Consider the following 16,706-nt stretch of genomic DNA (forward strand, 5'->3'; position numbering starts at 1 on the left):
AACAATACTATAGATCCTATAAGGGTCACATTCCTTAAAAGGTCTTTATTTTCAATGTCATCATATAAATTAACTTTTCTTATGAAACATATCATGCTAAACTTAGCTAGAGAAGAATCTGACCAAAACCAAATTAACCATTTTTTTTAATATACTTGAAATACAAAGGGATGGTTATGTACCTTTAAGAAAAATATTCAGATGTTTTAAAATAATCATCTCTCCATGATATTTTAGATTTAATTTTGTGAACTTAGCAGCAAAAAAACCTGGTTTAGTACAAAATGAGAAGATAACTACTTTGGAAGTGAAGAAATCATCCAATATTATTAGATTTTTATTAAAAAGGAACAGAAAACCATATGCAGAACTATTTTCAAATATATACATATCTTCTTTTTATACCATAAGAAGACACTACATTCCTCCATTTCAAATATGGAGGATACCAGCAAAGTGTACACATATCTGGATGTCTTCTTGCACTTACTTAAACTGACCTTTCTGCATGTACTGTCCATCTCAGTACCCTGAGCTATGCACATTTGAAAACCACTGACTAGTTTATCGGAGAAGGCAATGGCACCCCACTCCAGTACTCTTGCCTGGAAAATCCCATGGATGGAGGAGCCTGGTAGGCTGCAGTCCATGGGATCGCAAAGAGTCAGACACGACTGAGCGACTTCAGTTTCACTTTTCACTTTCATGCATTGGAGAAGGAAATGGCAACCCACTCCAGTGTTCTTGCCCGGAGAATCCCAAGGACGGGGGAGCCTGGTGGGCTGCCGTCTATGGGGCCACAGAGTCGGACACGACTAAAGCGACTTAGCAGCAGCAGTAGCAGACGAGTTTATATTCTCCCTCACCATGTTATGTAGAACCATCTTGATGACTTTCAAATTGCTAACAGACACTGGGCATAATGTATAGGCACCTAGTTCTGTATCCTTGCTCAACACAAAAAAGGGAAAAACCTAGAATCAATTAGTAATAAAGTTCCTCTCACCCTGCTAAATATTAAAAATTCAGTCTCATTCTGACACCAGTTAAATAAAATAGGTATGGTCTTAGTGTTAACTCATAGGTTATTATATAAAAATAACTATAGTTATGTATAATAGACTTCATATATAAATATACATAAATATACTTGAATATAGCATGTATATGCAGGACACTACTTGTTATATTTGAATGTATATATTTTATATTTATATTACTGTTTTTACATGTCAACATTTTTCCCATAAAGTTAAAAGGAAAATACTTAAACTGTTTTCATAACACAAATTCTAACTGAAATAAAATGTTCTTTAAAAACTGTAATTAATGGCTGCTGTGTCAAATAGTGAACCAAAGGGTCAAACCTTATAATTCACAGTTTGAGAGGTCATAGCTTAAATTATAACTTTAAAAAACTGATTATCTGTGAGTAATTTGACAAATCCAGCTAATATACTCTGAATGCATATAAAGTCTTTTTGAGAGTAAAAAGAATGCATGTCCAAGTGGACAGTTGATGGAGGAAATGGCCTTTTTACCGAACAAGGCTGAAGTCCAGCATAATGACTTGGAATGACTTTGAATGAGCATGCAAGGCTGGAAGGCCAAGTTGTAAACACATCCAAAGGGAGCATAATGAACAATCTGATCTGCAGACAAAAATATTCCACACACATGTCCAAAGAACGGAAGGAAAAAATATACACTACTATCACTTAGTCTTTCATCACCACTATTACTACACAATTTACAGATAAACTCAAACTATGGAGCATTAATAAATAATTTTTAAAGAAATAATTTTTATAATTAAAAAATACTAGAAATTCCCGTTGTTTTTCAATCTGAGATTGAAAATACTTATGGAGGTAACCCATATTATATATAGTAAGCCAGACTTATAAAATTGCTTTCTTTATGACTCACCTTGTAAGTAAATATCATTGCACCTATCTTGATCCCAAGGCCAACCACCCTTCAAGACAAAATCTGAAATAATTTTGCCTGCCTATATTTTTTAAATCTAGAAGATTTCCTCTATTAAGAAGGCATGCCATTGAAGACCAAATTTCTTAACCCATGTCAGAATTCAGAAGTCCATAAAAATAAGTCATTTTTATATCTTTTTATATATACAATAAGTTAGTTATATATCTATGTTATAATGTTTACTTATGTGTGTATTTTATTTTCTTATTAGTCCTTCTTCTTTCTTATCAGGGTTTCCCTGTGGCTCAGCTGGTAAAGAATCTGCCTGCAATACAGGAGACCTGGGTTTAATCCCTGGGTTGGGAAGATTCCCCAGAGAAGAGAAAGGCTACCCACTCCAGTGTTCTGGCCTGGAGAATTCCATGGACCATATAGTCCATGAAGTTGCAAACAGTCAGACACAACTGAGCAACTTTCACTCATTCACCCTTTCTTATGAGTCCCCCAAAGGGGAAAAACTATGTCTCATTTTTTTCTATAGCTACGTCTAACTCCTAGGAAGTTCTTGGCACAGAGCAAACGTTCAATAAATATTTGCTGGAGGGTGGAAAGAAGGAAGAGAAGAAAGGCAGGAGGCTTATAGTTAGTTAGTCTCTTCTAGAATTATGTATGTTATGGTGGGAAGAAAAATCCAAAAAATAATGTATACTCTATTTACTCAGTTTACCTACGCAGCAATTTGCTGACGCATGCATGTATTCTAGAAACCAAAAAGATTTAAAACAGCTTCCAAAAGTACATATTAAAGATGAAATAAATGAAAAGGATTGAAAGAAGACTGGGAAATAAGATGTTTATGTATGCATGCAAAGACAATTACAGGAAAAGAAAGGAATTTGCTGTTTTAATTTCTTCAGTTTAAATCTTATTATAACCACTTGTTACAATGCTTTTATTACAATAAAACATTAAGGGAGATTTACTAATTCCTCCTCTGTTCATGTACTATAGAAACATTACATAACCAGATTTTTCATATCATGAATCATAGAATCTATGAAAGAGACAGATATTCAAGTATAATAAAGTGTAATAAGTAAGTTATAATAGTAGAAACATAACTTTGAGAACAAAAAACTCTTCCCTGAACCAGAAAAAACTGTTTGCTGCACAGTAACTGCTTTATTTCAATGCTACTACTATGTCCTATTACACATCTCAGAAGAGAGACTTTCATAAACATTACTGGCTCTTGATGCACAAGGAAATATATGCACTCAAATGTTACTGGTACAAAGGAGATCCAAACATGTAAATCATTATATCATAAGAAAACACATTTGAAAAATATTCTTTTTTCTTATAAGTGAAAGCCAAACTCTGATTCCCCTTAGCCTTTTAATGTTTCTCATTCCGTTGGATCAGCCCACACATACTGGGCTCTGGATAGGTCCTGGGCTCAACCATCTGGCCCTTTACTTAATTCTTTTTCAACACTGACAAGTGTATTAGCAACACTTCTTTGATTGCTGGTAAATATAGAGCCACCACACAACTAAGATTTTCCCTAATTCTGAAAGTCACTAATTAGTTGTGGGTAGGGGTCGGGGAGTATTACAAAGATATGTTGAGCAGTACTACAATAAGTAATCTAATTCTCAAGAAGAAAGTATGTTAATCTGCTTCCCACTTCATTAGAGGAATAAAAAACATCTTGTCATCACTAAAGGATACAAAGGAGACCTGGATATTTAGAGAAATGGTAGGTAGGGAGGAGAAATGAGTGCAGCTTTTCATCAGGAAAACCCCTGCACTTCATGGACAACAGTCATGGTTTTCCTTGGTATCCTCTGATTACTCTACTTATCATTGTGTTCCATGAGCGTAGTTTATTCAGTTAATAAAAATACAATCTTCCAAAATAAACACATATGGTAAATGAATCCTATTTAATAGAACTGATCATTCTACTGGCACTTAACTTATACATTAAGCAACTTTGGAAACTACCTTAATAGTTTTAAACCAGTAAGGTCTCATTTGCCTGACCTTGTAGTATAAAATACTGTAGGTTTAGAGGAGAGAACGCAATTTCTAAAAAGTCATTTACAGAGAATATATGGTCTAATTTGTTTGTTTGTTTTCCCACTGGATAAGAGATAATCTAATGCGGTTTATTTTCCTGTAAGGTTTAGATTTGTCAAAGAACATCAGCATCAGGCTTAAAATATCATAACTCAACTCCCTAAATCTAAAGATTCTAACTGTGTAAGGTTGAATTGGTTGTCCTCATTTCTAGGATCAAACAACTTAACACCAAGCAAAAGTCTTTTAAGGGGCTATTTCAGGTTTTAGTCTATCTCCTTTGTTCATCTGGGGAAAAGATGATTTTCTCTTATAATACTTACACCAAATAACTATAATCTCAACTAAAAACTTACAAAACTGTGGATTGTGAGGCAGGTGTAAATATTTCCAAATCTTACAACTAATGAATAAAATTTAATTGGCTTATATGCAGAAGTAAATTTATGAGAGGCTGAAGAATAGAATAAACAAGGGGGGGAAAGTACATTGTTTACTATGTAATTTAAGAACTGTCAGAGAAGTGGGGCATGTCTTATTTACTGGTGTATGAAAAGAGAAGAATGAATGCTTTTGCATACAAATAAATGCATGTATAGAAACATAATAGAAGCTTCATGTTACAATGGAACTTAAAACTTCTCTGGGCAGTGATCAGCTAAGGAGAAACAGAGCCGGTTACAATGCAGTGATTAACTAGCTGACAGATCTATTATTCATGGCAGGTATGTAAGCAGTCAGGGCAGCGATGTTGGTGGCCTCTCCTCATCAAGCAGCTTTGCCAGTACAGACTGGATGTCTGGAACCAGGCAAGACACAACAACAATAAAACCTAGCGCCAGCTAAGGGAAGATTCAGCACAATTCATCTCCAACTTTAAATAGTGCTAGAAATCTTCATTGAAGAAGGTTTTTCCTTGGGATTGGCAATATATTGTATTTATAGGATGTAGACCAACCCTCCCCTCTGATTTATCTTACTGCACTTAGCAACATGCCTAAAACACATACCCAGAAATTTCCAGTATATTACAGAAAAAAAAGGAATTTTTAGCGTTAGCTGGCAAAAATTTCTGTTGATAGGAATGACCATCATGTCGTTACGTGAACAGATGGTCAAAATGAGTCCATTTCACTGACAGTATATTGTGTGGGTCTTTTTATCTTTGAACAACCAAACCAAACAAAAGCATAGCATGGAAGAGGTCCTTGTGCCTTCTCTGATTTGCTTGGTAGCTTTATCTTTGAAATATGGAAATAAAACTGACATGGACTATAATCCTCCACAGTACCATTTCTGCATATTTAATTGTCTATTTAAGTATTCACATTCAAAAATCATCCAGATATTTGTGAAGATGGAAAAACAAATCAGATATTTGTAACTTTCAATACTATGATCTCCAGTAAAAGGAGAAAATATAAAGTAGCCATATTTCTTATTCTTTAATTTTATCTAACCAACTGTTTACCAACTGTTTATTGGCAAATTACAACTCTTTTTTGGTATTCAGGTATTTTAAGGAAAGATAAGGGAAAATGTACTTTTAAAAAGCAAATGTCCATAAAAAATCTATTTTCATTTGAAAGGCTGTGTTCTATATATAGATTATTTTTACTTAATAATGTTAAAGTATAACAAATGAATATTCATAACCAAATAAATTAATAGTCTAGCAGGTAACCAATCACTAGTTACTACATTTTGCTTTATGAGATACACACACACTACTATTTGGATGCTTATTATGATAGCTTCATCAATATAACCAACTCAAAATATAATTTACTTTGATTTTTTGAAGTAAAAATAAATAATACTATGAGGCAAAAGAAAGAGAAAAAATAAGAATATATGTATATCTATAACAGCTAGTAGTCAAAACAACAGCTTAAAATTACGCTAAAATGCCTCTACACATGTGGCTGTGAAAACTTAAGTGCAAGAAATATTCTGGTTACCCACCTCCAGAAGGAGCTGATGAAGTATGAAGTTAAGAGTACATCTTTAGTACTTCTGTACCTTAAAATATTGCCGAGTATTAATTTTTCATCAAGTTGTCATTTTCTCTGACATTTGGTTTTATTAATCAAGGCATTTATCATTAATTTGTAGAAAATATCATAATTAAGCCAAATAAAATAAAATCCTTAAAAGGTTAAAATTAGAAAGCAGGTGAATGAGAACTTTGACATTACCCTGTTGACATACAGAAGCTTTTTGAAAGTATGGGAATCAAGTTTATGAAGTGAGTTTGGTGCCTCAATCTTGGGGCTGGCTGTTTTTTTTTTTTTTAATGTTATAAAGATTTGATTTAAAGCTCCCTGACAGTTTTGACATTCAGGTGAAAGTACTGCTGCTGCATTTGGAACAATTTGCATATCCCACTGCTAAATGGAATGTTTGAGGTGTGCACTGGTGTAAAGAAATTAAAAACAAGCTATCACACATGCTTAAGTGTATGTGTTCACAAAACTGATGGTTGGATCACACCACCCCTATCCCCCCCCAATGTAATCTGTGATTTACTCCTCTGTAATAAATTACCCTACCATGTTATTCTAGCTGGAAGATCTAACCATGCGTGTAAGAAGCAAAGTAATTACAGCCCCCTCTTGTATCAGAAACTTTCTTCAAACCCTACGAGCTCTTTATACACAAGGCAGCAACACATCTATTGTAAACTTCTTGCCTGAAATTCTGGATTTCTGACTATGAGTAGCCACTAAATCTTGTCTACATGGTTTTGTTATCTCCTCAAAAATGTATTTTTATTTCTTATAATTAGTTGTAAAGCTCTTCCTAAAAAGGGATAGGTACTGACTTTTTTACTTTGAGCCAATTTAGGAAAAGGGCAGGGCATAAGATCAGAAGAGTTCCAACCTGCTTCAAAAATCAGGGGAGGGACCATAGTACATTCCCAAATAGAAGGCTGAAGGGATACAGCAACACCTACTTAGGCTGATATATTCTGAGACAACAAATCTTTTCTTTTTTGACTCATAATGTTAGATTATTTTTAGGTATACATAGAAGTGTTTATTCAATGTGTTAAAGGGAAATAAAGAAAAGACCTGAGGGAGTAAGCTGAAGGTCATTAATACTACGAAACTTTTCAGGAAGATGAAAACCTATCGAACAAAAGATTGGACATTACCTTTAGCCTTCAGAGCCTCAAAGGGAAATTCTTAATACTTCTTTTTGTGTGACTGTAAAAGAGAAATACTTAAAATTAGGAATTACATTTCCATAATATCTTTATGATTAGTCATGAGACATAGGTAGTTGAATATATATATTTCAACTAATATCTATAGTTTTAAAAAGATAAATAAAGGCTAACATTAATTTGTCTATGTGCAGAACAAGTACTTGGTAAAATAAAGCATGAGTTTACAATGGAAACCACTGTACAGTGTTTAGCTGGAGAACAGAATATTTATTATAGCATTATTAGAAGCTTTATTAATTGATACAAATGTTTTTACATTTATATTTTAAAATTAAAACACTAATATCAAATAGTCTGTATCCCATTTATTTGTTTATTCTTAGTTACCAGAGATCTAGCAAAAATCTACTACATATAATACACTGGTAAGCTGGTTTTAGAAAAGGCAGAGGAACCAGAGATTGCCAACATCTGCTGGATAATCGAAAAAGCAAGAGAGTTCCAGAAAAACATCTACTTCTGCTTGATTGACTATGCCAAAGCCTTTGACTATGTGGATCACAAGAAACTGTGGAAAATTCTGAAAGAGATGGGAATACCAGACCACCTGACCTGCCTCTTGAGAAATCTGTATGCAGGTCAGGAAGCAACAGCTAGAACTAGACATGGAACAATAGACTGGTTCCAAATAGGAAAAGGAGTACGTCAAGGCTGGATATTGTCACCCTGCTTATTTAACTTATATGCAGAGTACATCATGAGAAATGCTGGGCTGGATGAAGCACAAGCTGGAATCAAGACTACTGGGAGAAATATCAATAACCTCAGATATGCACATGATACCACCCTTATGGCAGAAAGTGAAGAGGAACTAAAAAGCCTCTTGATGAAAGTGAAAGAGGAGAGTGAAAATGTTGGCTTAAAGCTCACCATTCAGAAAATGAAGATCATGGCATCTGGTCCCATCACTTCATGGCAAATAGATGGGAAAACAGTGGAAACAGTGTCAGACTTTATTTTTGGGGCTCCAAAAATCACTGCAGATGGTGTTTGTAGCCATGAAATTAAAAGACGCTTACTCCTTGGAAGAAAAGTTATGACTAATCTAGACAGCAGATTGAAAAGCAGAGACATTACTTTGTCAACAAAGGTCCGTCTAGTCGAGGCTATGGTTTTTCCTGTGGTCATGTATGGATGTGAGAGTTGGACTGTTGAAGAAAGCTGAGCGCCGAAGAATTGATGCTTTTGAACTGTGGTGTTGGAGAAGACTCTTGAGAATCCCTTGGACTGCAAGGAGATCCAACCAGTCCATTCTAAAGAAGATCAGCCCTGGGTGTTCTTTGGAAGGAATGATGCTAAAGCTGAAACTCCAGTACTCTGGCCACCTCATGCGAACAGTTGACTCATTGGAAAAGACTCTGATGCTGGGAGGGATTGGGGGCAGGAGGAAAGGGGATGACAGAGGATAAGATGGCTGGATGGCATCACCGACTCGATGGACGTGAGTTTAAGCGAACTCTGGGAGTTGGTGATGGACAGGGAGGCCTGGCATGCTGCGATTCATGGGGTCGCAAAGAGTCTGACACAACTCAGCGACTGAACTGAACTGAAGCACTGGTAAGTTAGGATGTATACAAGATAAGATACAGGCCCTATCCAAAAAATATGATTGCAGTGGGAAAGATTTTCATAAAGTGCATAATCTAAAGAGAATAAAAAATAAATGGGAAGAAAGAAATAGGGAGTAGAAGGAAATACATTCAGTAAAGCTTGAACTGGTCTTCAGTACCTAATGCACTGATATTAGAATGTGGCTTTACGTTCCCAGTCTCAGCAAGCAAGGTTCTAGGAGGGTCCTACAGAGATATGAGCTTTGCAAGTGGCACACTGGTAAAGAATCCATCCACCTGCTAATGCAGGAGACACAAGACACGCAGGTTCGATCCCTGGGTCGGGAAAATCCCCTGGAATAGGAAATGGCAACCCGTTCCAGTATTGTTGCCTGGGATATTCCATGGACAGAGGAGCCTGGTGGGCGACAGTCTATGGGATTGCATAGAATTGGGCACAACTGAGGTGCATGCACACACACACACAGAGGCAGGGGGGTTAGCCAAATAGATCAGTTATTTTCCAACCAAATGCATTTGATAGTATAGAATCCAAACTAGGACTGGGAGCAGTAAAGCAGCCAGATGCTGAGGTGATTTTAACGCCAATTTGGTGAGCTAAAATATAAAAAGATTTAATTAGAAACAACTCCCCTATTAAATACTGAGTTTGATATTGTATGTCCTTGAAAAGTAATCTCTCTAAATTTGTTATGAAATCACACTGAGAACCTTGATGTCATATTTGCTAATAATCTTCACAGACCTTCAGCCATTCAAAGTCTCAAAAGCAGTCTTACTAATGGAAAAAATACATAAACATAAGCAAATCCTGTAAACCAGTACATCTACAGTAAAATTTTTATTAAAATGAAGACAGTCTAAGGTTTTCAACTGACTAGATCTTTAAGATGCAGAAACAAAAGGGAAACAAAGAACCAAACAGCAATCCATACCAGCAACCCTGAGCTTATGATATACACATAAAAAAAGGATCCAGAAAAGGAAGGTTATAGTTCTGCCATAGTAGGGTACCTGAGTAATACCACACTTATTCTGTAACACTGATTTTTAGAAGAGGCCCTAAAAATTTGAATCTGCTAGAAGGAGTGAGATAATACCCATTAAGCATGGATAAGCAGAGGATAACTTGAAATGGAAAAGAAAAAATTACTGAGCTTATGGGGATGAAGTAGGGAAGGATACTTCAGAGAAAATTAATTTAGCCATTACATATTATGTTATAAAAGCGATTTTTATTTATTTTTTGTCTGTCTTCCCTACTAGAATGGAAGTTCCATGAGGTCAGGCCCTGTCTCTTTTACTGTATCCCCATGTACATGAATAGTGTCTGCCACATAGTATGAGATCAATGAATATTTATTGAAGCAAAGAATCAACAGCCTGACCAACCTATGAAGGAGGCACTAAGTCTACATCTATTTACAGATGAAAAAATTTAAGCTTAAAGAAGTTAAATGTTAGGTTAAACTTTAAGCTTTTACAACTATCAACTACTGCAACTCATTTTTCATAGTCTTCTACTCAATATGCATTCTAGCAGGGGAATCAAACGATTAGCAAATAAATTGCTAAACTAATAATGTCCTATAATTTACACTACAAGGACAAACAAAGCAAGGTAATAGCATTGACAGTTACATGGACTGATATTTTAGATAGTTCTGGACAGAAAAGCTTCTCAGAGAAGGCAACAATAATAAAATTGCTGAGTGAAGTAAGGGAAAATGTCTAAAAATATCTGGAGGTTATGTGGGCTATTACAAGGATTAAAGAAGAGACACATTACCTTTCTTAGTATAATGGCTTGCAAACAGTACTCTCAATAACTATTATTTTATTATGTTGCTATTATTTTTATAAATGGTGAACAGCCTGATAAGATTATAAGTTTGTCAAAGACATCCATTTTTCTTTCCCTACAGCTCCTTAAATAGTGCCCAGCAAGAATTCTCAATAAACATTTATAGAACTGAAAATAGGAAGACACAAGTATCAGTTCACTAATTAGAAAAACAGACCATATGAATACAAGAAAGTTACCATATTTCATAGGCATAAATCAATCCAATTCTGTTAATGTCACTTAATAATCATTTATGGATTAAAAAGAAAGAAAAAAAGGGAAATATAAAATGGATATAGCCAATAAGTCATAGATTAAAAACGAAGTAAGAAATAATCTGAAAAAAATGAAGGCATTGATACTAGGTCACTATCTTCACCATTCACAAGCTCTGTCTGCCTCCATCAGGTTAATACACATTTCTAGTGCAAGAACCCTTCTGCAGCAAAGTAGTAGAGAACATGGTTAACTTTTACCACAGACTGAAATATACGTGACAGTGTGACAACTGTCACTGGTAGAGACAGATGTGTAGAACAAATCACAGGGACTTAGTATGGGGTAAATATTACAAGTTGCATTTCCACAGTGCTGAGATGGTTGAGTAATTAAAAGACAAACAAATTGTGTTCCCTACCTTTTGCCATGCACCAAAATAAAAATCAGAAATATATATTAATATAATAAGTAAAATAATCAAAGAGCTTTAATAAAATGTATGTACATAATTTTCTAAACTTGAAGGTAAGAAGGCCTTTTGAAACACACATATAATAGTATATAACATAAACACAAAGATTTCTTAAATTGATTAATTGAAACAAAATTTTTTTATAAATCCAAAAATATCTTGAACATAATTAAGATGCCCACAACAAATAAAGATAAATATTTTTAATGTATATGATATTCATAGGGTAAATAGTCTTTAGGAGGAAAGAAAACAAATATCTCATTTTTTAAAATGAATAGGCAATTAACAACAGAAGAGCATAAGGTATATATGAAACAATATTGATCTATAATTGCAGTGAAAGAAATGCAAATTAAAATAACCTAAATATTCCATAATAGTGAACTGGTTAAATAAATTATATGTGATATAATAATAACCTTCCATTAAATATGCTGCTGTTGCTGCTGCTGCTAAGTCGCTTCAGTCGTGTCCGACTGTGTGGGACCCCATAGACGGCAGCCCACCAGGCTCCCCTGTCCCTGGGATTCTCCAGGCAAGAATACTGGAGTGGGTTGCCATTTCCTTCTCCAATGCATGAATGTGAAAAGTGGAAGTGAAGTCGCTCAGTCGTGTCGACTCTTAGTGACCCCAAGGACTGCAGCCCACCAGGCTCCTCCGTCCATGGGATTTTCCAGGCAAGAGTACTGGAGTGGGTTGCCATTGCCTTCTCCGCAAGTAAAAATTTACAGTACACCATTAAGCTTAAAATGCAGATTGTAAAATGGTCATGATATTAAAATAGCAATTTTTAACAATTTGTATATATATAATATACATAGGCTATGCAAATTTTTGGTCATATGCATATATAAATGTTGATCTGTATGTATGTGTGAGTGCATATGTATTAGAAAAAGCATATGTGTTATAAAAAGCATGTAAACACTTTTACATGGGCTTCCCAGCAGGAGATGTGGTTCATCCCTGAGTCGAGAAGACACCTTGGAGAAGGAAATGGCAAACCACTCTATTACTTTTGCCTGGAAATCCTGTGGACAGAGAGGCCTAGTGGGCTGCAGTCCATGCGGTAAATGGCGAAAGAGTTGGACTTGATTCAGCAACTAAACAAAAACACCAAAGCACCTATATACTAAATTATTCCTAGGACTTATCTCAGATACTAAGATATAATAAGTGCTTATCTCAGATACTAAGATATAATAAGTGCTTATCTCAGATATTAAGATATAATAGATATTTTTGTTTTTACAATTTCCTACCAAATATTGTTGTTGTTGCTGTTTAGTCACTAAGTCGTGTCTGACTCTTTTGCAACCCCACGGATTGTAGCCTGCAAGGCTCCTCAGTCCATGGGATTTCCCAGGTAAGAGGACTTGACTGGGTTGCCATTTCCTTTCTCTAGGGATCTTCCCCACCCAAGGATCAAATCCATGTCTCTTAAATTGCAGGCAGATTCCTTACTGCTGGGTCACCAGGGAAAACTGTACCAAACAGTCTACAATACATAAAAATGGCTTTTCATAAAAACAAAAGCAGTAAAAAAAGAAAAAAAAAACTCAGTCTACAGTGCAGAAAAAAATTAGGTAATATATCATTAAATTTGCTGAATGTTAAGAAAGCCACATGGAAATGTCTATCTGTCCTATTTTTGGTGAAGGCCACCTCTATTAACTGTATACATTTAAAAAAAAAAATAAAGTAGATGGAGTGATAGAAGGGAAAAAAGAGAACAACAAAGCAAGAAAGGAAAGTAAAAGGAAATAAAAATAATATTTCTTTTAAAAAATCACTCATAATGATACCTATTAGATTCCTAGAAGCCACATTTTAAAATGTTTACATCTTTGATCAAATTTTCAAAGAAAGGCACAGCCTGGAATGCAGAAAATGTAAGAATTTTGACATTATATTGATACACTAAGCATGTTATTATAAAAGAAAACAGATAAAACATGTATTAATTTTAGCAATAGGAACACTACAGAGAGACAAACAAAATTTGCCATGAGAACAAATGAAGCAGTTTTGGAGGTAGGAGTAGCGTAATTTTGAATACGTAAAAATTCAAACCAAGTAAACGACATGTTGGGACAAAATGAATAGAAACTGTTAAAGACTATTCACTATCAGTAATTACAGAAAACAAGCATTCATCATTAAATTAAAAAAAGAAGTACAAATTTTGGTTGTATCTGATCAAAGACCCCAAATGAAAACCAATTTACAATACTTAAATAACATCAGAAAGAAAAAACCTATACATACATGGTCAAGAGGATAAGATATATTCTAAGACTAGAAAACACTAATTTAGTTCCAGTTAATTCATAATGGTGCTTCTGAAGGTAGAAGTATTCAATCTGGCTTTGGGTATTATCAAACACCAAAAAAATCTGATAAGTCCTATGATAGGCTTCTCCAAGAATCCATAAAAATGACCTGGCTAAATCCTACACTAAAGCCATCTAAAATCAAATTCCAATGAGCTTGAGCTCTAGGGCAAGAACAAAAGGTCATTCACTTAACCCAACTATTCTTTCTGTTAGGTATTTCAGTTTCCCTTCCAAATAGAGGGGAGAAGTTCAGAAAGATTATGTACTAAATACTGCTTTTAACCCTAAAATCCAATCAATTCCTTTTTCCCCTCACTTGTCTCTTTAAAAGTAACCCAAGCCATTTCCTTTATTATGGATAGCTTCACTCTGTTTATTTTTATTTCCCAATAGCAGAATGCCTTAGATAAATTCTTAAAAACCAACACACCAACAAATAAATAAATTAAAACTCCATGACTATAAAAAGTACATAGTCTAACCTGCTTAATTATTAACAGGTAAACAGAATGCATTTCTGAATTATTTACTTAATCTCCTTCAATTAAAAACTTTAAAGTTTTTGAGCTTGGAATGTGTACCTTTTCTAGGGATTCATAAAATAATTACTTTAAAATATTCTATCAAGCCATTTTAATAAAAGCAATTAAAAACACCAAGGTAAATGTGAATTTAAATATTTGCATAAGTACATAGGAAATACAACACATTTTGAACATTTCAGAGTCTAGTAAAATTCCCTTTCTTCCCACTTCCCATTGTCCTGTTTCAGATACTTTATTCCACAGTATGTTTGGACAGAATGAGTAGAAATATTCTGTACTAAATTATATTAATGAGATTGATATAATAATGGTTTGAAGCAAGCATTCATATAATGCTTTACTTCTAAGTATAAGAAATACATAATTATGAAAATACTACAAGTGTTAATAATTCTGAAACTATGATAAGAAAAAAGAATGAACAACAGACAAAAATCACCATTTTCTCAGGACAAAATACATACTCAGCTGATATACTGAGGAATGATTGTTGCCTGACACAAGTAAACTTTGATTACCTGGAATTCTGGTTAATTAAAATTTCTGACTAGCTAAAAGTTCACCAGAGAGAATAAAATTTTCATTTTGATCCTTTTAAACTAAAAATCTAAAATATACTATAAGGTTTTGCTGCCTCTGTAAATAGGGTATCACACTTTTATCTTCACTGAAGACAAAAAATTTATATTATTTCAGAGGATGGTTGTTACTCTTTGGGGGATCATAAGTCTCTCTGAGATGATGGTAAAACCAAGAATCTCTTTCTCTCGAAAAGTGTATATGTTCACAGAATTTTGAATAAAATTTCTAGGAGTCCACAAACCCACATAAAGACCACTTGTCTTCAAATTTTACAGAATTCTAAAGAGTTAGACATAGGACATGTTATTGTGCCCATGTTTGCATGAAATGTTCCCTTGGTATCTCTAATTTAGTGCAAACACATAAGCATTTCCTATACTCAGGTTTTGTTGTAAGTACTTTTCTATATATTTACTTAATGTAAAAAAAAAAACACCTCTAGGAGGTAGCTACCTCAATATCAGATATATCTCTATTTTACTGATATGTAATCTGAAACACAAAGAGATTAAGACATTTGACAAAGATCATCTCTACTGAGCGGCCAAACTAGGATTCTCACACATTCAATCTTTCTGCAGAGTCTGTACTCCTACAAACCATACTACATTTCCAGGTTTCAATTCTTCATGAGCTTAAAGGTTATTTTGTGGGGTTTTATATTTAGCACAAGTCCATCTTTTCACTACCATACAAGAAACATTCACAGTGTTGTGCCCAGAAATGGTCATTTTGGAAATTGTTCGTAAGTTGCTGACAAAACTGATACCACTTTTGCGACAGTTATACACCCTTGTAAATTTCCCAGAGTCAACTACCTAGAGGAAAAATAAGACACCATTACCTCAGTAAATGCAGAACCCTACAGCAAAGGCTGATCCCTCATTTCCTTTTTGGAAATAGCTCTGATGAGATACAAAATTGAATGATTATGCATAGTGAGGGCCAACCAAGGCAATAAGAGAAGTGGGTTATATTATCATAATAACAGTTCCCAAAGGGAAGACTGTTGTTCCTAAATTGTCTGAAGAGAGGAACAAACCAAATTATAGGATTTTTACTTTCTAGCCTGAAAATAGTTTCTATGAAATAGGAATATTAAAGTAAAATGTATATTTAGTGAGGGCATTCAAGTTTCTGTCCGTGGTCAAACCTGCCACAACATGAAAATTGTCTTGGCATATCTTTCTCACTGACAGATTGAGTGTTCCCAGAGATAGCAGCCACTTTGTCTCTCAGGATTTGCTTTTGATGTATCAACCTTCACATTTTCAGTAGTTCCATTAAAAGCTAAGGCTGATAATTAATGAAAGAAAGAGAGGAAGGAAGGAAAGAAGGAAAAAAAAGAAAAGAAAGAAGAAAATCCCATCCTTACAGTTTGCACAGGAATGTTTTCCATTATATACTTGTTCCATTTAATTTTTATTGAACTATTCCCTACATATAAATACAATCAAGCTGGTACCAGTGAGAGACAAATATAAAAGGATACAATAAGGCCTTTCAGAGTCCTGAAAAATGGTTAAAGATCAGATAGCTAGGAAAGAAGGTATAGCATAAGGCAAATAAAAATACAGATGCAAGACTACATAACAAGAAAGAACCTTGGTAACTGAGACAGCTTTTCTTTATTGGACCCAGGGACTTTTGTGAAGTAATTGACTGCAATGTAGCCAAACCATGCTGAGAATGAGAACCTGGTTAAAATAGAAAGTATTCCTGGAATAAAACATCATCCTTGGTTCCTTTCTCTTTAAAATATCCTACATATCATAATAAAACAAATATTTGGAAATCATCCAGTTATGATCTTATTCCCTATAATGATTCCCAACCACCTAAAATACCAATTCCTTTGTTCTTGATTTTCAGAATCCTCCATA

General features: G+C 34.4%; 1 protein-coding gene across 38 annotated transcripts in view; it reads right to left on the reverse strand.

The window, feature by feature from the left end:
* Nucleotides 1-16,706, reverse strand: part of ZBTB20 (zinc finger and BTB domain containing 20) — an 838,712-nt gene that overhangs the window by 658,589 nt on the left and 163,417 nt on the right. For all 38 annotated transcript variants that reach the window (XM_069553780.1, XM_069553617.1, XM_069553866.1 and 35 more), the window contains one exon: nt 7,175-7,226. The gene's annotated coding sequence lies outside the window, so the exon portion shown is untranslated. The remainder of the gene's footprint in view (nt 1-7,174; nt 7,227-16,706) is intronic.

The sequence above is a fragment of the Ovis canadensis genome, chromosome 1 (assembly GCF_042477335.2).
Source record: "Ovis canadensis isolate MfBH-ARS-UI-01 breed Bighorn chromosome 1, ARS-UI_OviCan_v2, whole genome shotgun sequence".
NCBI lineage: Eukaryota > Metazoa > Chordata > Mammalia > Artiodactyla > Bovidae > Ovis > Ovis canadensis.